We start from the raw sequence: 27,077 nt of genomic DNA on the forward strand, positions 1-27,077 counted from the left end.
AATTGAGAGTGTTAAAAGATCTCTAAGTGCTAAAGATTTGGGACCAGAAAATTCTTTCTTGGTATGGAAATAGCTTGATCAAAAAAGGCATCTCCTTGTCTCAAAGAAAGTATACTTTAGAACTTATTCCAGATTCTGGTTTACTTGCTGCAAAAACCAGCTCTGTTTCCTATGGATACTCATACAAAGCTATCCAAAGATAATGGTGAATTAGTGAATGATTTTTCAGCTTACAGAAGGCTAATTGGTAGATTATTGTATTTGACTCACACTAGACCTGACATTACATTTGCAGTACATCATCTTAGTCAATTCTTAGATAGCCCTCGAATACCCCATTTACAATCTGCTATGAGAATCTTGAGATATCTCAAGTCTGCTCCTGGACAAGGTTTATTTTTCTCAGCTTCATCAAAGGTTCACATCAAAGCTTTTTCGGATTCAGATTGAGCTAGTTGTCCTAATACTCGCAGATCAATAAGCAGCTATTGCATTTTCATTGGGGATTCTCTTGTATCATGGAAATCTAAGAAGCAACACACAATATCAAAATCTTCAGCTGAGGCTGAATATAGATCAATGGCGTTTACAGTTTGTGAACATACTAAACACATAGAAATAGATTGTCATTTTGTGCATGAGAAGTTACAAGAGGGTTTGATCACTACTTTGCATGTATCTTCTGTTCATCAGGTTGCAGATTTAATGACCAAACCTTTGGGTTCTAAGTCATTTGAAGTTCTTTTATCCAAGATGAATGTGCATAATATATACACATAATCTTGAGGGGGATTATTACAGATAATAGATAGTTGATATATTGCAACACATGTAATAGTTTCATTTGATACATGTAATAGTTAGTTTACTTTCTGTTATTTCTGTTTCCTCTCTCTTTTATTCTCTGGTTATAAGTATAGAGGACGTAGACAGTAAACACAAGTCGTATGAATAAAAGTTCAGTTCTAGTTCACTTCATTTTTGATATTTCAGACTTCTCTCTCGACTTTCTTTTACTCTGTACCAATAGAAGAAAGGAGAATCAAGGACCATCCATTTAAATATCACTCCCATTTGGGTTCAGCGTACTATCATTATTCTTTTGAATCTGGCTAGCTCCAAAAGTAAATTAGTGTGGAGGAATGTCTAAAGAAGGATGAGTAAAGATGGAGGTAGCACCAACATTGCTGAAAGCGGGAATGAGAACCTGATTGTTAATCTTTGGGAAGCCAAAGCTAAACGAAGGCAAACCTGTTGGTGCAAAGACTAATGGGACTGGGTTGCCAATACCAATTGATCCAAAGATCTTCTGCTCATACTCCTGCAGTTGCTGGTATACAGCTACATTAAGAAACAAATAAATGAAAGTTAGAGATATAGGAGACAGCTCATTCATTCTTCCACCAAGCTTTACAAATTGAGATCTTTCATGAACACTTGATGACAGCAGTACAAAATTAAAGACAACTACCAATGCAAGTGCAGCCTTGCGTAATGAAATTATTTAGAAGTTTTTATATTTTATATTTTTTATAAGTAAGATGATGCTCATTTCATACGAACTTGGTTAAAGTGGGATAATTTAAACTTTGGATTAAAGGGAGAAAATGATGGAGCTTATTTATCGGAATGCAACCAAATTGGATATTACGGCCCATCTAGCAATTTTGTCAGCTAAAACATTAACAATACATGGAATTTAATAAAGTGTGCCCTGTGATGGGGTGTAATGCCCTGGTCCCGCAGGGATCGAAGAGTAACTCCCTATAACTTAAAATTCACAATTCATCAATGTATTTATATACTATAAAATATAAAGTCATCAGAATACTACAGAATCTCTCAATAAAAATGTGCCACTTATCAGAAATCTTCTATGAGTAAACCACTATGCTTAAATAATCATCTCACCGATACTTGATAATCTAGATCTTTAGCTGGACTATTCAAAATCATCTGAAAAATATATGGAGATAAAGGGTGAGTTATCAACAACTCAGTAAGCAGAGAACATATACTAGTGTGTAAACATGAGCATTTACAGAGCTTAGAATGCAGAACAAAAATATTTTCTTTTAGAATGTAGAATCAGAATAATGTTTTCAAAATACAGCATCAGAACATGTTATCAAAAATATCAGAGCGAGAGTTCGAAAAATATTCATAATCAAAATCCCTCTAGCATAGCATAAACTGAAACATTACATCTTATCTTATTATATCAGAACAAATACCATGTTTAACCTCTGTGGTAGGGTTGTGCAAACCCTAGTAGCTAATCGAACAGAAACAAAATGTGAATCTTCCCCTTATTCATTATTGGAGCCCCGAGTGTGCACATAGGAAAGACCACACAGAAAACCACTTTGTTTCCAATGTGGGTGTACCAGAAACATAAAAGTTGGTACCAACCCAAATAGAGGCCACAGTTTTATACCCGTGGTGAGGTCAGAACGGAATAGAAACAGAATGTTATGACAGAGGTTTTTAGAAATCACATCAGATCATATCAGAGTACAAAAAATCTTCAAAACAGAACAAAATCATTACACAACATAATTTATGCACAAAAGCTCATATTCACTCTCTTTTTCAAAGTTCAGAAACAGAATGTCAAAAATAAGCTCATGTCTACACCAGTCATGACAAAAAATAATTTCTTCTTAAACAGAATCTCATGAGTAATGCAGAACAAATAACTGAGGCAGTTCAAATTTCTTTTCAACATCAAATATGTATATTTTCCAAAAATAACCTCATCTCATTTTATTTTAAATGCAAAGTCTAGTATAGGAACCCCGTTTACCTGAACTTCTTAGCTTTTCAGAATTTTCCTCAAAATGTCGAACAATTAACGATCGTCACCTATCAAATAATCAAGTAATTCCCGTAAATTTCCAATCAACCACTTATTTCGATATTTAATCCTAAACTTCTAAAATAACCTGGTTAATTCCTCAAAACCTAAAATTTCATAACCTTAAAATATATCATCTTTTTTTCTAAAATCGTCAATGTTCATTTGATAACTTCGACTAAAAACATTTAAAAATCTAACTTATTTATTAATGAAAACAACTTATGAAGTTTAATACTAGATAATATAATTATCCCAAAATAAACTATAACTATTTTCAAATAGACTAAATCATATCTAAAATGTAAAAATAACATTACACCAATATTGTTTACTTTTAAAATAAAACTTTACTTAATAACATGTTAAAATAATTTTCTGTAATCATAATTAAATAACAGTGTACTAATACATAATAAAAGTATAAAAGCCCATTAATATAACATGTAGTAAAGGGTATTACGGTAATTTCAATTAATTCTTTAAAAACTAACAAAACAAACTTACGTATATCAACAAAACATGCACGACAGGGCTTACTCAAGGAGGAAATCAAGCGGCAGTGTGTGATGGCTGGACTGGGTAGGCAGTGGCGACGCGGCTGGAGAGCAGGCGTGTGGCGGACATGCTGTCAAGCTGGGTTAAGCACGAGAGAGGGAGAAAATGGAGAGTGAGAGAAGAGAGATAGAGAGGGAGATTACGCACCATGTGGAGTGCATGGACTCTTCGGACGGTGGCGCTGGACATCACTGGGCTGTGGAGGACTGATTTCCAAGGGTGATTGCAGCCCGGGACAGAGGTGGCAACGGCTGCACGCAGCAACCCTCCTAGTGGTTGGGCAGCCCGTAGAGGAGCCTTACGTAGTGGAGAAAAATGGCTCTATTTTGATGATCAAAAATAGGGGATGACTTCTCGTGGCTCTGCCAATGCATGGTGCAGATACGGTGGCTTACGGTTGCACGAGGGGCTAGGCAATGACTGGTGGCTTCTGCCATGCAGGGGAAAGACTCACACTGGGTGGTTTCCGTTTGGCTGAGTGCACACGGCGTTGGCTTTTCTGATGCAGTAATGCCAAGTTGCATCTCAGGCTGGCTCGCTTGCGGCAATGGAGTGGTGGTTGAAGACGGTAGCAGCGGCTGGAACTCAGTGGAGGGTTTGATGGAGGTTGAGCCGCAGTGCAAGCCTGCTGCGAACATACATGCGTGGTGGAGGCGTTGGGCTAATTTTCAATTGATGGGAAGAAACTGAGGGTGCTGCGGCTTTGTGTTTTGCAGAAAGTATAAATATATATATATATACCAAGGTGATTGAACGTAGAAAGAAACCCTAGAGCCGTAGGAGACGTGTGTGCGGACGAGAAAAACAAATCGTGCGTGTGCATGGAGTGGATAAAAAAAAACATTAGAGACGTGTGTGATCATGCATGTCGTGGGCAAGAGGGAAACTTTAAGGGAAAAAAAAATAGACGGAGAGAATGAAACGTGCAGAAGTTAACGTATGAAAAAAAAATAAAAAGAATAAACTAAAACAAAATAAATAAAAAAAACAAATTGAACTTCATTGGGTCCGGGTGTTACATGGGGGCTATCCTCCAGTAAGTAAACACTTTGTTATTTTGGAGAACTTTAGTGAACACAAGAAAAATCCCTTCTAGGATAAAATCATGTGGTGATCATCCAAGGGTGTGGTGCACGGGAACGGAATTAACTCTATAGGGATGGGTTCAAAGGGCTCTGCAGTGGAGAAGTTCCCGACATAAAAAAAAAAAAAAAAGAAAGTGGTGATCCGCCTTCTCCTTCTAAAAGTTGAAGCTTTTAAAATGTACTCAAGTTGCATGGTGATACAAATCCATCTAGGAACGAAAGAAAACAAAAAGCTTAAGAAAAGATGGAAAAAGAGAAAAATGGAAGTTAAAACTCTGGGTTTCAGGCTTCAACCCATCCATGTTGGGATATGCCAAACCGCTAAAATATTCCAATTTGATATTTCATTAAAAAAATTATCTTCCAAATAAATCAACGTAGGTAAGCAACTTACTGAATATTCTGACAACACAGAAACAAATGTGCATACCTTCTGATAATTCAACAGATGGTCTCCGCTCTTTCACCCACTGATGACTTTGGGCAAGTCTCCATCCTTTGGACTTCTTTATGTAGGCTATTACAATAGCTGGTGACCTGTCAGAAAAAAAGAATTGACACTTAGAAAAAAAGTATTTCGGGAGATCTAAATCATCTCATATGGAGGCTCTGTGATGACATATTTGTAGCATTCTATAAGCATTTATGGATGGCTGGCAGGTGTTGCAATACGTGCTTTATGTATGTCAGCCTTTGACCTTTGTGTGTGCCCGAGGCACCAAGGTGGGGAGAGAGAGAGAGATAGAGACCCAAATTAGAATGCATCTACCTATTTTTTTCCAGACATGCAATGCACCAGAATACGAGCTTTGTCCCTTTCACATTGCTCTGCAAAATCAACCATGTGAACTCAAACTGCAACTGAACCGATGATATCAAAGGCATTTGTGGTATAATTGAAACAATCCAACAACAGTTAACCTTCGGTAAATCAGTCAGTCACTCAGTCTTATTAATTTAAGCTTGCTTAAATTTGCTTATCTAAACTCCACAGGTTAATCATAATAGATATAACTATGCATTGATGATCATGAGCGATCATGAATATGATCCCCCCAAAATAGAATTTATGGAACAGCTTCTGTCCATTTCTGTAATAAATGAACCTAGATTAGATAATTTAAATTTAAAAGAATTTGAAAGCATGTATTTATTAATATATAAATCGTAAATAATTTGAAATTTAGGAGTCTAAGCCTCCGTTTGGATAGTGAGATGAGATGAGATGATTTTAGATAAAAGTTAAAAATTGATCAATAAAATATTGTTAGAATATTATTTAATTTTATTATTATTTTAGGATTTGAAAAAGTTGAATTGATATTTGAAAAAGTTGAATTGTTCATTGTATTTTGTGTGATAATTTGAGAAAATTATAATGACATCATAAGATGAGTTGGGATGGTTTCTTAATCCAAATGGGGCATAAAACACTTCATATTCTTTTCTATTCTTCTTCTTCTTCTTCTTTTCTCTATACTTAATATTTTTAAATGCTAGATTTAAAACTTCATAATGAAGTCATAAATAATAATAATTTCTCCAACAAGTTAAGGCGCCCATGCATGCAATATATAACGCATGCAAGCAGGGGCATTAATTCTTAACACGACTTCAATAAGAAAAATATTAAATGTACTTAAGAAAAACTTACAAAAAATATTTACTTCTCAACATATCAATTTTTTATGTATATGCTAAAAATTATAAAGTTTAAAATTCAAATTAACAAAATGAGTCTTTTAAATAAAATTGTAAGTAAAAAATGTAAGTACATGATGTAACACTATTTATATCCATAAGAAAAATACTAAATGTACTTGAGAAAAACTTACAAAAAACTTATTTCTCAATAAGTCAGTTTTTGATATATCCATATCCCTCATGTGGTCGTGTATATCTTCATTAATAGACCTTCATGCATGGAATGCTTATCAATTAAACAGGCCGCTATACTTGTAAGAGAGTTAAGAAATTTCTTACGAAACTTGGTAAAATCCAAGTACCGGCCAATTGTAAAAGATATGCACATTGCACATTAATCAAAAACTGATGATCTGTCTTGTACTCCAAATAATGTGGGAACGTTGCACAAGTTCGATCGAGATTAATCTAGACAAAAGACATATCATATATCTTTGCATGATTTTCAAAGTTCCTCATCATCAAACCAATTTTTGTTCTAACTGTATTTGTTCAAACCCTATATTTAGAAAATATAATATATATAATATATATATATATATATTTATATATATATATATGCCTAAACAAACAAGGAGCTATCCAAATACTATTACTCTCCCAGCTTCTAACTTTGGCGATGAATAGTTTCAAACAAACTCGTACATGCAGATCATGATCTATGCAAAAAGGTTATATTTAGCACAACCTTGTACTATAAATCTCTCAACACCACCCACCAGCTCATAGTATCCCCAGAGCTAGTCAGATAGCTAGCTAGCAACCCTCTTTCTTTCTCACTTCACATTTAACCTGCGCATAAAGTACGTACTCGCATCAGACAAGAGAACCTTTATTTGCAATCTCCATTGATGCACGATGGCAATGCCCAGAGGAACTGTTATTTTCGTGATTTGCATGTTTATGGTTAGCGGGCTTTGGGTTCAAGATACAAATGCACGCAACCTCAGCTATGGAGCTGTAATAGGTGGAAATATTCATGCAAACTGCAACTTGCATCCTGAGGCTGAGATTTGCCATAGGTTGCCAGCTAATAAATACACGAGAGGCTGCGAAAGAGAAACTCATTGCCGAACACCACCAGAATATATATATCATGATTAAGATGATGATCAAGATCATGATAAACGTCCAGAAGTAGTAATAAAAACGGTTGCGATTCCATGCATCTAAAATTAATTATTTGTTCTTCTAGACATTAATATATTAATGTATGTATAAGATTATATCGATCGATTGACTTACTGTGTGTATTAATGTCCCAATGTTTAATTTATATATACCATTTATTTATGAAAGGCGTACATTCTATATAATTCTTTTTGAAGCCACGGTACTTATGAATATAATCATGATCTTAACTCATATATGCATGCATCATATAATAACGACGTACGTCATGTCATGTTAAGTTGGTCACGTATTTTGAAAATCCAAGTGTATATAATATTATGCATTCATGCATCGATCGTATGGGTACTATTGCTACGGCGACATGCGGTCATCTTTTCCATTATTTTCTGTCAATTATATCTTTATGATTTTTATATATAATCCTCGAAATGTTTTTACATATACAGCGTACTTAACACAATTAATTTCATCATTTTCTGCTTCTAGACCTGATCTGATCTCTCTCCAGGGTCAAACGCAAAGCACATGCGCAAAATGACACCCAATAGTTATCGCAAAAGTACAGTTTTAGTCTACGAGTTTTATTTACTTTCAAGAGATTAGGCTTTTATTTAAAGTTAATTTATCAGAGTTTATTTACGTACGATTAGTTTTAGCGCTTAATTTATTTTATTTTAAAGTCTAATTTGATCGTACATCTAATTTTCAAATAAGCCACCAATGAGAGACTAGTCGAATGGTGCACGAGTTTACCACTGGATTGAAAGTGTCTTGAAAGTTGATCCTTTCCGGTTGATGAAAGCCCTTGGTGACTAGCCAGGCTTTATAACATTCCAAGGAGCCATCTTCCTTACACTGGATTTATAGATCCACCGGTAGCCAACGACATTCATGTGGGAGGTGGGCTCTACAAGGTACCAGGTGCTATTAGCCTATATATTACAAAGCACTGCATTGATCTCCCGTATCCATGGTTTGACTCCACTCTATAAACTTAATAGTTGAGCTAAAGCAGGTAGGCTCTGTCTCTAGCGGATTGTAGGTAACAAGTACATAGGCAATGGATAGCGTATTGTGCCGTCAGTGTGAGTTTTTGGTTTAGAGATGGCATTTTGGAGCCTTATACACATTGGATGACTTCGCAAGGGCATACTGGCAACGATAGGTCCAAAGATGGGCAAGAGTGATGTTGTGGCAGGTATGGGACTAGACGTAGGCGGGGATGATGGATACAGACCAATTATGGAAGTAGGGCTAGGAGGCAGGGTGTTGGTCGCAGGAGATGCTTGTGAACATTGTGAAGATAGGGCTGGACCAAGAAGAGATTTAGTAATTGTGGAGACACAGTGGGTGTAATCTTTACGGTGGTAGGAAGTGGCGTTGTTTCAGTAGGTGGAGCAAATGTAGGAGGGTGTGAATGAGTGAAGGGAAAATTGGATTCATTGAATACTACATGGCAGGAGGTGTACCGGGTACTAGTGGAGGGGTCTAGGCAAAGGTAGCCACGATGTTGAGGGCTCAGACCGAGATAAACACATTTCTGGGATTGAAAATATGTATTTTATGTGACTAGTATGGCTATAGGTAGGGCCAACACTCACACCCGAACACAAGCAATAAAGTGTAATCAAGGGGTTGTATGAATAACGTCTCAAAATGGGAGATGTCCGATAAGCCAGGCATTGGTTGGCAGTTAATCAAGTAACACGCTAGTCGAAAGGCAAAACCATATGACAATGCCGACGTTCGACAAAATCATTTTATTGATGAGTGTAGGGACACTTGAGACGATGTTGCCTAGACTATGGTATTCACTAGCGGCCTGATCATTAGATTCAAGCCTTTTAATTTTGAGGTTAAAGGGATGTAGAGACGTTTAACATGCAAAAAAAAGTTCGAAAAGTACATAGCCCATTAGACTAATTATTACGTATGGGATATAACCAAGAAAACTTGCTATAATGATCAACAAAAGTCACATAGTATTTATTACCAAAATTGGAAAGAAAATATTAAATCTAAAGGAACTTGAGAATGCGGCATAGACTACTCAAAAAGGTTAATATTGGATTTTGCCTTGTTGGCAAGCACCACAGACAGACACTAATTTATTTAGACACAATAATGGAAACCTAGACACAATAGCTTTAACAAATTGCATAAACTGATGACCAAGCCTGAATTAGCTAGCTTTCAAGAAGACTCAAGTATTTTAGATGGGATTAGAAGAAGATTTTTATATTTTTAAAATATTTTAAGAAGTTTTTAAATTTTGTGGGATCAATATTATTTTTTTTTATCAAATTTTATTTAAATTTAAATAATAATAATAATTCAATTTTTGTTTTCTTTTTGGAGGCTCAACGTTCTGCCAATGGAACTGGCCGGATGACGTGGCTTATACCAAGGGACCGAAGCACAAAGCCCAAGTTGGCTAACTAACTAGCCAATCGTGTACATCTAAATATCATCCTTGAAGCATCATAAACATTGGAACTAGTAATCGGTCATTTTGCATAAAAGAAACATTTTTAAAAATCTTTCATAGTCAACCACACTTAATATGACAAGAATTAGCATAGACGTAGTATCCCCCGAGAAATTAGAAAGAGTAATGATTATATTTAGACTGATGATCAGTGTCCCAATACGAGCTCATGATTAGATTTGGTACCATAAATACATTGGCAGCTGGCATTTGCTTTGCTTGTTTTCTATGCATCTTCCAAAATTTAGGTTTAATTTATCCCTGAAGAAAAGAGAGAAAGATCCTCATATCTTGTTCAATCTTGATCGCATTCCCCTCTGTTCTTGGAGCCAGATGCCAAAATGAATTGATGAAGCTAGTCGATCAAAAAAATTGATGCAGCCATTATCAATTCCATTGTAATCCTAGACGTCACATTCAATGCATCCTTTATTCCAACCTTCAAAACACTATCATTGATTTTCTTCTTATTTGGGCTACTATATGCATTTTGGGGGATTAGGTACAAACTTTGCCGAGTTCTCTTCTCACCATCAAGTTGGTCATCTCGTCCAAGTTATATCTCCATTGGAGCCATTTGATAAGAGAAAAAAGCCCTTCGATTCTTATACCTCTTAGATTGATAAAAATGAGATTACAGTTCTCAAATGTTCTTGATAGCACAGAGCTGTATTGAAAAACAATAAGGTTTCTATTACCGTTTTTTTTTTTTATAAGTAAAGAGATTATATGATTAACCTGTGGAGTTTAGATAAGCAAATTTAAGCAAGCTTAAATTAATAAGACTAAGTGACTGACTGATTTACTGAAGGTTAACTGCTGTTGGATTGTTTCAATTATACCACAAATGCCTTTGATATCATCGGTTCAGTTGCAGTTTCAGTTCACATGGTTGATTTTGCAGAGCAATGAATGTGAAAGGGACAAAGCTCGTGTTCTGGTGCATTGCATGTCTGGAAAAAAATAGGTAGATGCATTCTAATTTGGGTCTCTATCTCTCTCTCTCTCCCCACCCTGGCGCCCCGGGCACATACAAAGGTCAAAGGCTGACATACATAAAGCACGTATTGCAACACCTGCCAGCCACCCATAAATGCTTATAGAATGCTACAAATATGTCATCACAGAGCCTCCATATGAGATGATTTAGATTTTTCGAAATACTGTTATTTTGAGTGTCAATTCTTTTTTTCAGACAGGTCACCAGCTATTGTAATGGCCTACTTAATGAAGTCCATAGGATGGAGACTTGCCCAAAGTTATGAGTGGGTGAAAGAGCGGAGACCATCTGTTGAATTATCTGAAGGTATGCACATTTGTTTATGTGTTTTCAGAATATTCATTAAGTTGCTTACTAGCATTGATTTATTTGGAAGATAATTTTTTTAATGAAATTAGCAAGATCACGTTGATGTAGATAAAATGGTCAAGCGGGACTCTTGCTGATATTGTTGTATTGATAAGTTTAGATTTCAATTCTTGTTATTTATGTAAATCATTCTTGCTGTAAAGATTTTCTGGAATATATGAAAATACAAAAGTTTGACATGGTATCAGAACCATACGATCTCAGGCTCTCTTCTCGTACTCCTTAACCTTCAACACGTCCCTCTTTTTCACTGTCCATGGTGGATTCTAGTGACTCCCACCAGTCCGTCGATACGTCCCAATTGTCTGATTCCATCCTTGAGTTGTCTACCAAGATGACCGAAGCCTTGAACAAGGCCGAGACCCCAAATATTACCACCAAAACTTCCGCTGCCCCGATCGGCATCAAGTTGGATGGTTCCAACTATGCCCTATGGTCCCAGGTTGTCGAGATGTACATCTCTGGCAAATACAAACTGGGATATATCAATGGTGATTCCCCCAACCGACCCCTCGTTTCACAAGTGGCGCACTAACAATGACATTGTTAAAGGTTGGTTAAAAAACTCCATGGACTCCTCATTGATTGGCAACTTTATCCATTTTCCCATGGCTAAAGCAGTTTTAGATTCCATTGCCACAACTTATTTTGATGGTAGTGATGCTTCTCAAGTTTATGATCTCAGACGCCATGTGACTTGACTTCGGAAGCCTCTGGTTCTCTTGAAAAATATTACACTGGTTTGCAGGGCTTAGGGCTTGAAATTGACTTCCGTCGCCCAAATCCAATGGAATGCTTTACTGATATTCAGCATTTTAATCGACTCACTCAGGAAGATCGTGTTTATGTCTTCTTGGATGGGATTGATGATCAACTAGACAAAATTTGCGGTGATGTCCTTTAGATGAACCTGTTTCATACTGTTGAACAGGCTTATGCCCATGTTCGACGAGAGGCCACTAGACAGCAGGTGATGACCACAGGGGATCTCGAAGTCACCCAGGGAGCAGTTTTAGCCTCCAAAGGCCTCACATTGAGCCCCTTTGTCCATGGAAAATCTGCCAAGACCCGACCTCCCACCAATGGTATCAAATGCTCTCACTGTGCAACCAGAAACACACTCGAGAAACCTACTTTAAACTGCACGGCTACCCTGACTGGTGGCAAGATCCACAAGCCCAGAAACGTCGTGATGTTGCTGACATTGATAGAGGTACTGGCAAGGCTGTTGTTGCAGCTGCCGAGCCACACCTGTCTCTCATTCCGCAAGCCGCACGATCCTAGGATACTTCTTCTCCCTTGAACCCAGGTACAATTGGTTTTGCTCTTCTTAGTCCTCACAGAGATGCAGATAGCTTTGCTTGGCTTCTTGACTCAGGGGCTACTGACCATATGACTTTTGATGCCATGGATTTCTCAGAGACTTCTCCTCCACAACGCACTAGCATTGCCAATGCTAATGGCATTATTTCTCCAATAACTAGAGCCGGCTCTGTGAATTTATCTCCCCCTCTACATTTATCCAACACTTTACTTGTCCCGTCACTTTCCCATAAATTGTTGTTTGTAGGTCAAATTACTACTGACCTGGGATGTGTTGTATTAATTTACCCTACTATCTGTCTTCTACAGGATATTCTCACCAAGGAGATAATTGGGTGTGGTACTAAGCTGGGGGGATTATATTATGTGGATGACTTCATTACAGGCCGGGCACATCACTTGCACCATTTGACCAGTGCTAAAGAGACACATATTTGGCTTTGGCATCGTCGCTTGGGGCATCCATCTTTTTCCTATTTGAAGCATGTTTTTCTTGATTTGTTTCTACATTTACAGCCTTCTACGTTTAAATGTGACACTTGTATTTTGGCCAAAAGCCACAAACCACATTTCCGTTGAGCATGAATAAAAGTGACACTCCATTTGCGTTAATTCATTCTGATGTGTGGGGTCCCTCACCTATTAGTACTTTGTCGAGTTTCTGTTGGTTTGTCATATATGTAGATGATTGTACCTGTATGATGTGGCTTTACTTAATGAAACACAAAGATGAAGTGGCCACTGTGTTTGAAACTTTCCATGTTATGGTTCGTACTCAGTACGGCGCGAACATTTAGGTTCTCCGTTCTGACAATGGTGGTGAATACGTCAATCACCGACTTCAAACGCATTTCACTCAACATGGTCTTATTCATGAAACTTCATGCCCACAAACACCTCAACAAAACGGTGTTGCCGAGCGGAAGAACTTGCATCTTCTTGAGACTGCTCGTGCACTTCTACTTGGTGCTCATATGCCCAACCGTTTTTGGCCCGATGCAGTATCTACTGCGATTTATCTCCTCAACTAGATGCCCTCCAAGGTCCTGAATGTTTAGATTCCACTTCATGCTCTGTCCACCCGTGTGTCAATTCCCACGGCACTGATGCTTTCTCCTCAGGTCTTTGGTTGTGTGGCCTTTGTACATCTCCATAAGAATCAACGTAACAAGTTTGATCTGTGTGCCCTTCATTGTCTTTTCTTAGGCTATGGTACTCAGAAAAAAGGGTACCGTTGCTATGATCCTACCACCTGGCGACTTTATGTGACTATGGATGTACAGTTCTTGGAGACGGATCTATTTTTTTCTCCCTCAACATCAAATTCTCCTCTTCAGGGGGACACAAATGGTGAAGAGTTGAATTGGTTGGGATTTGATGGAAGTGCCTCTTATGATATTGAAGTGAGTATGAGAGATGAAGCAATGCATGAGCATGCTTATCCTTTTTTTTTTTAAAAAAGTAACATGAACATGCTTATCTGAATGAGACAAATAATACACCTGTTTTTCATGAGTCGAATGAATCACCAAATGAATGTGGTGAGTTGAATGAACCAAATGCTAAGTCATCGCGTGAGTGTGATGATTCGTATGACCCACTTGAGGGTGACGGTTTGAATGGGTCAAATACTAAGTCACCGCAGGAATGTGATGATCTGTATGGACCGAATGCTAAATCTGGTTCTTTGCCGAGTTCTGAAGACAGCATATGTCCTGATGTGGAGCTCGATATATGCACTAGCATTCCAGTACTATCTGTGATTGAAGATGAATCCCCCCATTCTGAAGTACCCATTTGTTCATCTCCTGAGAATAACCCTGGGGTACATAATCTCACCACACCATTACATTCTAATAATATAGACATGTCTGTGGGATATACCTTACCTTTCAGGCACAATCGTGGCAAGGCACCCAATAGATATTCACCAGATGTTGAAGAGCGCAGATCAAGGTACTCAATTGTCAACTATGCTCCACCAAGAACTTCTTTGAACCTCTAAAAAATTTTGCACAAAAGCTTTCCTCTTGTAAGGTTCCTGCTAGTGTCCATGAAGCATTAGAAAGTTCAAAGTGGACCCAAGCGTAGAAGAAATGGAGGCACTACTGAAAAATAATACATGGGCTCTCGTTCCATTACCTGAAGGGAAAAAAACAGAAGGGTGCCGATGGGTATTCTCTATTAAACACAAGCCAGATGGGTCTATTGAGCGGTACAAAGCGAGGCTTGTAGCGAAAGGGTATACACAGACATATGGCGTTGACTACCAAGAGACTTTCTCACCGGTAGCCAAGCTGAATACAGTTAGAGTGTTATTATCTCTTGCTGCAAACTTCGACTGGCCATTGCATCAATTTGATGTTATCAACGCCTTCCTCCATGGCGATCTTGAAGAGGAAGTTTACATAGATATTCCTTTGTATGAACTAAAACAATCACCAAGAGCATGGTTTGGGCGGTTTAGCTTGGCAATGAAGAAATATGGGTTCAAACAAAGTAATTCCGACCATACTTTGTTTCTAAAACATCAACTGGGCAAGGTAACAACTTTGATAATCTATGTAGATGATATGATTATCACAGGGGATGATGCAGAAGAAATATCTCGACTTGAAAAGCAATTGGCTACCGAGTTCGAGATGAACAATTTGGGAGGACTCAAGTATTTTTTGGGAATTGAAGTGGCCAGGTCTAAACAGGGTATATTTCTTTCTCAACAAAAATATATACTAGACTTGCTAGTCGAGGTGGGAATGTTGGAGTGTAAGCCTGTAGACACCCCAATTGTTCAAAACCACGGACTTGGAGAATACCCGAGTCAAGTTCCAACTGATAAAGGAAGATACCAAAGGTTAGTTGGGAAAATCATTTATCTCTCACATACTCGTCCAGATATTGCATAAGCTGTGAGTGTTGTAAGTTAGTTTATGCACAATCCTAGTAATAATCATATGGAGGCAGTGACTCAGATCCTTTGATATTTGAAGTCATCTTCGAGCAAAGGTATTATTTTCTCAAAGCATAATAGTTAACTGAATGTTGAGGGCTATACGGATGCAGATTGGGTAGGTAATATCACTGATAGAATATCATCCCCAGGGTACTTTATGTTTGTTGGAGGAAACCTTGTAACCTGGAGAAGTAAAAAACAGAAGGTGGTGGCGTTGTCAAGTGCTGAAGCGGAATTTAGGGGGATGGCTAAAGGCCTTTGAGAGCTTCTCTAGTTGAGGAAGCTCTTAACTGAAATCGGTTTTGCTCCTACTTCAGAAATGGACCTGTTTTGCGACAATAAGGCCGCCATTACTATTTCTCATAACCATGTTCAACTTGACCGCACTAAACACGTGGAGATAGACCTACACTTTGTTAAAGAGAATCTTGAAGCAAAAATAGTCTGTTTTCCATTTGTGAAGTCTGAAGATCAATTGGCAGATATACTTACAAAGGCTGTGTCTAGTCGCGTCTTCTATAACTCACTTGACAAATTGCGCATTCAAGATCTGTAACACCCGGGCCCAGTGCGAAGTTGTTTTCAAAAAATTATGGATTTTTTTATGTGCGAAAAGCCCATTTGATTTTTTTTTAAAAAAATAGACTTCGGGCCTAAAACTCTTAGAGAAAGCCCAAATTTTTTTGCATGCCCAAACACCAAGCCGTGAGATCAAAGATCAAACCCCCATGACATTCACGACGTCATGCACATTTTCTTCTCTAGGGTTTACTAGTTTTTCCTTATATAAATCTCACATAGAAACTCAGCCATCAAATCTAAGGTTGCCGCTCTGCATCTCTCCCATACCACCTCTTGACATCACTTGCTTCAAGTAACATAAATATTTCTGCCCAAGCCGCTAGCCTCTCCTCCCCACGCAAACAGCAGCCACGGCTCCTCCTTGCACAACGTAAACCACCATGTGGTAGCCCCGCCACCCAGCCTTTAGCAAACAGTGAACCCTACGGTAGAACAACAGCCTCTGCTATCCTAAACCACAAAGTACGTGCATTGCCATAAAACACATTGGTGTGTTGCATGCCCCTCCCAGCGTCCAACTTCAGTGTCGTCATCACCACCGCGTGAAGCCCAGCAGCCAGTTTTCCTAGTGACAACCACAGGATCACCGTGGAACAGCCACTGCCTCCACGTCCAGGAAACGTCCAGCAATAGCAGTGAACTGCAGTGCCGCTACACCATCTAGAACGCAAGCCGCCACCCCATGCAGAACCGACGCAAACCGTGCATGCACTGCACCTCCACGGATTGCAACACAGCCTCGCCATGTACCACCTCCACTTGACCCTCACTGGAGCTCCAGCTCTTCCGCCGTACACCACTGCACCACCACCATATTGCCGAGGACAACCACCTACAAAGTGAACCTAAACTCCCCTGTTTTAGCCACCGAAAACAAAGCAACCCAATCTGGTGCACTTGTCATTCGAAGCCACCACACACAGTGCCAGCGCCTCCACGTCGTTACCATCGGCATAGAGAACTTCGACGGTCACTCCATGCCACTCCTATCCACAGCGTCCCGCTCGGCAAGCCACCAACAGCACCTCCGTGTCACACTCTCTCGGCTTACTCTATGTCTTTAAGTTTTTCCTCATTCGTTGGTCTCTCTCTCTCTCTCTCTCTCTCATCTAGTGCTCCGCCGAGATCATCGTCGTCTGCCTAGCCCCTTGCCTACGTCGCACGCTGTCGCTTTATTTCCTCTGTGAGTAAGCCATGCAGTGCATGTTATGTTCGTAAATTTACATAGGTTTTTTTGTTAGTTTTCAAAGAATTAAATGAAATTACCGTAATACCCTTTACTACATGTTATATTAATGGGATTTTAAACTTTTATTATGTATTAGTACACTGTTATTTAATTATGATTACAGAAAATTATTTTAACATGTTATTAAGTAAAGTTTTATTTTAAAAGTAAACAATATTGGTGTAATGTTATTTTTACATTTTAGATATGATTTAGTCTATTTAAAAATAGTTATGGTTTATTTTATAATATTTTGGGATAATTATATTATCCAGTATTAAACTTCAGAAGTTGTTTTCATTAATAAATAAGTTAGACTTTTAAATGTTTTTAGTTGAAGTTATCAAATGGATATTGACAATTTTAGAAAGGGATGATATATTTTAAGGTTTATGAAATTTTAGGTTTTGAGAAATTAAGTAGGTTATTTTAGAAATTTAGGATTAAATATCGAAATAAGTGGTTGATTAGAAATTTACGGGAATTACTTGATTATTTTATAGGTGATGATTGTTAATTGTTCGACTTTGCATTAAAATAAAATGAGCTGAGGTTATTTTTGGAAAATATACATATTTGATTTTGAAAAGAAATTTGAACTACCTCAGTTATTTGTTCTGCATTACCCATGAGATTCTGTTTAAGAAAAAAGTATTTTCTATCATGACTGATGTAGACATGAGCTTATTTTTGACATTCTGTTTCTGAACTTTGAAAAATAGAGCGAATATGAAATTTATGCATAAATTATGTTGTGATATGATTTTGTTCTGTTCTGAAGATTTTGCTCAGTACTCTGTTTGGATAAGACGTGATTTCTGAAAACATTTGGCATGACACTCTGATTCTGAATTTGATTATGTTTCCTCTCTGTTCAGTTACGGCCCTGCCACGGGTGATAATAGTGGCATACGGCCCAACCACGGGTTACAATAGTGGATACGGCCCAACCACGGGTTATAATAGTGGATACGGCCCAACTACGAATAATAATAGTGGATACAGCTCTACCATGGGTTATAGTAGTAGTCTCTGTTTTGAGTGCACACCTTGGTGACAGAGTGATTTATGTTCTGCTTGGCTACCGGCAGATGCACAACCCTACCACGGGGGTTATACATGGCCTCTATTCTGATATGATGTTCTGATGATGATGATGATCATTTATGCTATGCCAAAAAATATTTTTGAATGAAATTATTTCTAAATCTTCGCTTTGATATTTTGATAATAGGTTTTGCTTCCGCACTTTGAAAATGAAAATGTTTTGTTCTGCATTCTGATTTTTGTAACTGCTCATGTTTACACACTGGTATATGTTTTCTGCTTTCTGAGTTGTTGATAACTCACCTCTTATCTCCATATATTTTTCAGATAATTTTGATGGTTCAACTCGAGAATAAGAGTAGGAAGTTTTAGCAAGTGCGATGATCAGAGTGGAATAAGTGCCCGAGCGTACAAGTGCTTATTTGAGAGTCGTAGTTAGTAAACTGATTTTATTTTTCGGGTATTTTGATTTGATGAGTTAAGGATAATTTCGAGTTTTGGAGAGTTTTTAATTTTTGTTATTGAGATTTTCTTTATTGTCCCCATGGAGGAACTTAGATATTTGGATTGATTAAATTGATTAATATTTTATTGGATTTTCCGGATTTTATAGTTGTACTATTTAAGTTGATTTGAGGTATTAAGAGTTAACTCTCCGGACCTACGGGAACGGGGCATTACAAGACTCCCATGCATCAACTTAAGGGGGAGTGTTGGTGTGAGCTACATTTGGAAATAGAGGAATTATAGGCATTTCAAATTAGCAAGATCACGTTGATGTAGATAAAATGGTCAGGCGGGATTCTAGCCGATATTGTTGCATTGATAAGTTTAGATTTCAATTCTTGTTATTTATGTAAATAATTCCTGCTGTAAAGATTTATTAGAATATATATATATGAAAATACAAAAGTTTGACATGATGCATGAATGCATAATATTATATACCCTTGGATTTTCAAAATACGTGACCAACTTAACATGACACGTACGTCGTTATTATATGATGCATGCATATATGAGTTAAGATCGTGGTTATATTCATAAGTATCGTGGCTTCAAAAATAATTATATAGAATGTACGCCTTTCATAAATAAATGGTATATATAAAACATTGGGACATTAATATACACAGTAAGTTGATCGATCGATATTATCTTATACATACATTAATATGTCCAGAAGAACAAATAATTAATTTTAGATGCATGGAATCGCAACCTTTTTTATTACTACTTCTGGACGTTTATCATGATCTTGATCATGATCTTAATCATGATATATATATATATTGTGGTGGTGTTCGGCAATCAGTTTCTTTTTCGCAGCCTCTCGTGTATTTATTAGCCGGCTCTTTATGGCAAATCTCAGCTTCAGGATGCAAGTTGCAATTTGCATGAATATTTCCATCTATTACAGCTCCATAGCTGAGGTTGCGTGCATTTGTATATTGAACCCAAAGCCCGCTAACCATAAACATGCAAATCAGGAAAATAACAGTTCTTCTGGGCATTGCCATCGTGCTTCAATGGAGATTGCAAATAAAGGTTCTCTTGTCTGAGGGGAGTACTTTATGGGACGGTGAAATGTGAAGTGAGAAAGAAAGAGGGTTGCTAGATAGCTAGCTATCTGACTAGGCGGTCTGGGGATACTATGAGCTAGTGGGTGGTGTTGAGAGATTTATAGCACAAGGTTGTGCTAAATATAACCTTTTTGCATAGATCATGATTTGCGTGCACGAGTTTGTTTGAAACTATATATTCATCGTCAAAGTTAGAAGCTGGGAGTAATAGTATTTGGATAGCTCCTTGTTTGTTTAGGCATATATCTATAAATATATATATATATATTATATTTTCTAAATATAGGGTTTGAACAAATACAGTTAGAACAAAAATTGGTTTGATCATGATGAGGAACTTTGAAATCATGCAAAGATATATATGATATATCTTTTGTCTAGATAAATCTCGATCGAACCTATGCAACGTTCCCACATTATTTGGAGTACAAGACGGATCATCAGTTTTTGACTGATGCGCAATGTGCATATCTTTTACAATTGACCGGTACTTGGATTTTACCAAGTTTCGTAAGAAATTTCTTAACTCTCTTACAAGTATAGCGGCCTGTTTAATTGATAAGCATTCCATGCATGAAGGTCTATTAATGAAGATATACAGGGCCACATGTGGGATATGGATATATCAAAAACTGACTTATTGAGAAATAAGTTTTTTGTAAGTTTTTCTTAAGTACATTTAGTATTTTTCTTATGGATATAAATAGTGACGTTACATCATGTACTTACACTTTTTACTTACAATTTTACTTAAAAGACTCATTTTGTTAATTTGAATTTTAAATTTTATAATTTTTAGCATATACATAAAAAACTGACATGTTGAGAAGTAAATATTTTTTGTAAGTTTTTCTTAAGTACATTTAGCATTTTTCTTACTGATATGAATAGTGCTACATCATGTACTTACACTTTTACTTACAATTTTACTCACATTCTATCCTAATTAAGTTGTTATATCAATTAAAATTAGTACGTATTTACATAATTAATTTTAATTACATCATGTATAACATGTAGTGTATGATGAGAGTATCACGTCATTAGTACTACAAGAGTTCCTAATAAAATGTAGTGCATGCTTATCTATTTCATTTTACTATGTACATGTATAACATGTAGTGTATGATGAGATGGTTTCGTAATCCAAATGGGGCATAAAACACTTCATATTCTTTTCTATTCTTCTTCTTCTTCTTCTTTTCTCTATACTTAATATTTTTAAATGCTAGATTTAAAACTTCATAATGAAGTCATAAATATTAATAATTTCTCCAACAAGTTAAGGCGCCCATGCATGCAATATATAACGCATGCAAGCTGGGGCATTAATTCTTAACACGACTTCAATAAGCTAGCTAATCATGAGTTTGCCTAAACGAGACAATGTGCATGGAGTGGGCGCAGAACAATAGGACATCTATGTACATAGTAAAATGAAATAGATAAGCATGCACTACATTTTATTAGGAACTCTTGTAGTACTAATGACGTGATACTCTCATCATACACTACATGTTATACATGATGTAATTAAAATTAATTATGTAAATACGTACTAATTTTAATTGATATAACAACTTAATTAGGATAGAATGTGAGTAAAATTGTAAGTAAAAGTGTAAGTAGATATAGCACTATTCATATCAGAAAGAAAAATGCTAAATGTACTGAAGAAAAACTTACAAAAAAATTTACTTTTTAACATGTCAGTTTTTTATATATATGCTGAAAATTATAAAATTTAAAATTCAAATTAACAAAATGAGTCTTGTAAGTAAAAGTGTAAGTACATCATTTAGCACTACTCTTATAATTAATATGTACAAATTAAGGTTTACATTAGATCATGGCTTTGGAGAATCGATATCACAGTACTCGCCAATATTAATTAATTAACGTTACCAACATGCAGAGCTAGTAGTAGTACTTACCAATTGAACAAGCTGCTATATTTATCAAAGACACGTGATCTTCATTAAGATTTTTGTACATATCCCTGTGGTCGTGTATATCTTGATTAATAGACCTTCATGCATGGAATGCTTATCAATTAAACAGGCTATAGTACTACAGTTGTAAGAGAGTTAAGAAATTTCTTACGAAACTTGATAAAATCCAAGTACCGGCCATTTGTAAGAGATATGCACATTGCGCATTAATAAAAAACTGATGATCTGTCTTGTACTCCAAATAATGTGGGAACGTTGCATGCACAGGTTCGATCGAGATTTATCTAGACAAAAGACATATCATATATCTTTGCATGATTTTCAAAGTTCCTCATCATCAAACCAATTTTTGTTCTAACTGTATTTGTTGATCAAACCCTATATTTAGAAAATATAATATATATTTATATATATATATATATATATATATATGCCTAAACAAACAAGGAGCTATCCAAATACTATTACTCCCAGCTTCTAACTTTGGCGATGAATAGTTTCAAACAAACTCGTCCATGCAAATCATGATCTATGCAAAAAGGTTATATTTAGCACAACCTTGTGCTATAAATCTCTCAACACCACCCACCACACTACAACCTTGGGATCTGCGCTTGCCACAACTGTTGCAGCAGAGGTATCATTTAGTTTAAGCAACATCTTCTTCAACTCGTGGTTATAATCTTTCCATTTCTTTCCCATATCCCTTTCTATAAACGAGTGGAACCCCTCAAGCTTATCATTGGGAACCATAAATTTAGACTACATTCAATACCAAATGTCAACAATATTAGTGTCATGTGAAGTAGTTTTCAAACATTAAATAGATTATAATTCAAAACCTTATTATCTTAATTGAATACCATAATAATGTCCCACATTGTATCCTTAAAATGTTGAGGCACCAACCTCCAATCTATGAAATTAATTGGTGCCAATTGTCGATCTTTCACCAATTTTCCAGCAAATCTTCTCACCTTTGAAGATTTAAATTCATGGGATGACACATGGCATGGAGATTCATCTCAATTAATTCATCTTTTGGCAAGTGCCATATATCATTGATGGAGTTTAATATCCGTTCCTTTTTGTTGCCATTAACATCTGCATATGCATTTGTATGAGAGATTGCTTGTTCTTTTAAATTATTAATAAGATTGACAAAGTTAAATTTACCAATGATGGTGACATGGCGATCTTCAGGGTCAATATAGTTATTGTGGTCCTCTATATGTGAGTGTCCCCCTTCTTGAGCAGAGGAGGATGGTGGCAGCCCTTCTTGTGTGAAAGTGGATGGCTGGCATTCTCCATGTGTGGGTGCAGATGACTGTGATGAGGGTTCAATGGAAGATGATGTATATTTAGCACTCTGTGTGAATGTAGCTTGTCGAGCTTGTCCATGTGCAAATCCAGGTGGTTGTGAGGCCTGCTCATCAATGGTAGGAGATGCTTGCTCACTCTCAACGAGCCCTGAACCCCTTGCTCCAAGTGTAGATCTAGGTGGTTGTGATGCAGGTTCAGCTAGTGTAAATGCCTGCTCTTTTCCTCTAGAATGGAGAAAATATTGTGTTGATGATGATGGTAAAGTTGTGGATGAATTGTTGTTCAAGAGTGATTTTAGAGTCTTTGTCTTCTTTTTTGGTGCCATTCTACTTGTCCAAAAAATTAATGATTCAGATATAAAGAAAACAAAAATGCAACAAAAATATAAAATAAAAAAAATTAGCATTGTTGCAATTCAATACTACAAATGCAAACTTAGTGATAAAACATATACCAGTGGACGCATTAATATTAATGCATCAAGTTTGGATTTCCATTTTTAATGATCAAGTGCGATCGACTGTTATTCCTACTATGTCATTCCGAACCCACACAACATCATCAGTGGCTACATCAATAATATCATCAATTATGGGGTTATTTTGCTCCTTGAGTATGTATTCATCTTCATTATCTGTCATTTCTTCTTGACTGATGTCATATGTATCTCTTGGTTTTGTCTTGTCAACAACAACCCAGTTTGGTTCTCTTTCATTGGCAATATAAAATACTTGAGAAATTTGCGACAACAATACGAATGGATCAGCAGTAATCCGCTCCCCAATATGTATTAGACGCGAGAAATTCACAAGACTAAAACCAAAGTTGTCCTCCTTGTAACCTCTACCATGAGACATATCTGCCCAATCACACTTAAATAGTATGTATCGAGATCCATCATAATACTGCACCTCAATTAAGCGTGTTAGCACGCCGTACCAAGTCGATCCATCTTCTGTACATATACTGACCCCACTATTTTGAGTTGTCCTCCCATTTTCAGAACTTTTTGTTCGAAACTTGGTGCCATTTACAACAATTCGCTTAAAATCTCTTGTTGTCTGTACAAGCCCTTTAGAATGTAATTCAATTTTTTGACCTAACTAATTTCTTCGAGTATTATCCATATTCACAACCTGAGAATTTATTTATAGCAAAATCTATTAGAGTGACTATAACGAACTAAATGTAATGTGAGTTATATGTATGTGTGATGTACTAGTAGATGCAATGTAGAACTTACATGGTCCCGAAACCATTCACAAAATTCGTCTCGATGCTTCTTTTGTAGATTGTGTTCTAATAATTCATTTTGGCTGATTGTCATCCTTAGCTTTTCCATATGGATCCTATATACGTACATGGTAATAGAAATGAATCTTATAATTATACCAACAAATTTTAAAAAAAATTGAGTAGTAAATATTAAAAATTTATTAATGGAATACTCACTTGCGAAATGGAATAAAATCGTCGACATTGAAGAGGATATATTGTGTGCCTAAGTCAATGACTTCATATCAAGATGAATATCAACAACCTCCCCCCTAGAATCATCAGGGTTTCTAGATGGTCTATTAAAGACTGTTTGTGTGGATTCCAAATAACGAGAACAAAATGTCAACAATTCCTCCAATAAGTATCCTTTGGAAATGGAGCCTTCCGGTGCAGCTTTGTTACATAAATGAAATTTAAGTCGATTCAAATACCTAACATAATAACAAATCTAGTATCATTCTCAAAGAAATTGTGCCATAGTTGTGTACAAATCATTAATATTAGATATACTAATTATAACATACCTCTCTACAGGATACATCCATCGATAATGAACTGGCCCACCAAGCTTGCATTCAGCAAATAAATGCACAGTCAAATGCACCATAATAGTGAAGAATCCAGGTGGAAAGATCATCTCGAATTGGCACAGTATGTCGAGACATGCAACACAAGGTTACCTACCCCCGTTCATGACATATAAGATGCAATATTCCTAACATGCATCTAGCATTATGCAATATTCGCAGCGGATAATTTTTTTCTTCAGCAATACTATGCACCAAACTGAAATATCTCAAATATTTAAAACATAATGATGTATTAAACAACTGAGATCACAACACTAGTCCAAAATGGTTGTGATCAAAAGAGTGTTGGAGATTGAACTCCACAAATACAAGTAGTAATCTGAGGTAACTACTGTACCACCATCTACGTCACACCATTGTTTAGTCGATCATTTCCAGTTGGTCGATTCTCGATTCTCCTTCAGATCCTGTAACAAAATCTACCATTCGGGGGGAATGGTAGTTGGGACTACCACAGTGAGATTTGATTACAAATCTCAGCAAGTTAACAGGAAACTTCCACACAGGTTAATGATGCATGCATGGCAGTAAAAGCATGAATGCATAATCAAATCATAAGTAATCATAGCATAACTTGACATACAACATAACATAACTGGCATAACTTAAACTGAAACTGAAGCTTAGCATGAACGTGACTTGAAACATAGCATGAACGTGAACTTGAAATATAACATGGACTTGAAACATAACATGAACGTGAACATGTATAATTTGAACATGAACTTGAACATAACTTGAACCTGAGCATGACATAACATAAATGTGAACTTGGAACATAACGTGAACGTGAATATAACATAACATGAACTTGAAACATATTCTTGTCTCATGGGATTACCATGATTGCGTGAACGTAAACTTGAACATAACATAACGTGAAACTTGACTTGAAATTGGAATCGTATTCAATAGACTTAATCATTAAAGTGACCATATGGATGCTACACAAGTCCCCTTGAGCCGTGTGTCCCTGTCGATTACCGCATCACATCACAGGTTTCTATACCAGCTGTGAGTGCGTTAATACGTACTCCACAGTTGTTGTGGCCCCACGTATTCTACGTAATGTATGCTCCACAGTTGTTGTGGCCCCATACTTCATACTCTACAGTTGTTGTGGGCCCATGACTTATTTGTTTGTGCCACACTTGCTGTGGACACACGTAACATAATGTGTGGCACCATCGGCGTTAGTGCCTGGCGCGCTCCGGTGACCAGCTAATTAGGCCCCATTCGCAACCTGTTGACTGTACTTCGTCAACCCAGGGAATTTCACACCTATTTAGACACTCCAGCGTGAACAAAGGAGTTCCACTAAGATATTACCCCATCCTAGCGCTTAGGGTCGTGATTGATATGAATAACTTAACTGGCATACATGACAATTCGTAACGTAACGTAACATGAACGTGACATAAAAGACAAAAGTCCTGACGTAGCATAACGTGACATGAACGTAAAATGACAGACATGACATACTTCCAGACATAAATGTAACAGAGAATATTTCATAACATGACATACATGTAACATGCAAGATTTCGTAACATAGAATACCATATAAAAGACAACATTTCTTAACATGGCGTAACATGTGACAATGAATATTACGTGACATGAAATACATGTAACATATGGCATCCTTAACTTAATGTGACATACTTGCAATGTATAGCAATATGACAGAATATCTTGTGTAACAGATGAGTAATTCATGACAATATAAATTCTGTGTAACAGATAAATATGTAATGACTTGGCATGGCACATATGATAACATGCATGTATACAATTTAGTTCCCTTACTGATCACTCATATACATTAAACTGATAGTAAGTTAAAAGCTAACTTACCTCGATCTTCGCGCTTCGAGACAAAACTCAAGTGCGATCACGAGAAACTGAAAGTAGTGATTTGTAAAAATTAGAACTTAATCACTAACAATTAGAAATATGGAAAAATATCAACTTAGAGTAAAATTACCATTTTACCCTCTACATGTGGGGAAATGACCATTTT

General features: G+C 36.7%; 1 pseudogene; it reads right to left on the reverse strand.

The window, feature by feature from the left end:
• Positions 1–1,057: 1,057 nt before the first annotated feature.
• Positions 1,058–27,077, reverse strand: part of LOC108985727 — a 38,892-nt pseudogene continuing 12,872 nt past the window's right edge.

Source organism: Juglans regia, chromosome 10 (assembly GCF_001411555.2).
Source record: "Juglans regia cultivar Chandler chromosome 10, Walnut 2.0, whole genome shotgun sequence".
In the NCBI taxonomy this organism is placed as follows: domain Eukaryota; kingdom Viridiplantae; phylum Streptophyta; class Magnoliopsida; order Fagales; family Juglandaceae; genus Juglans; species Juglans regia.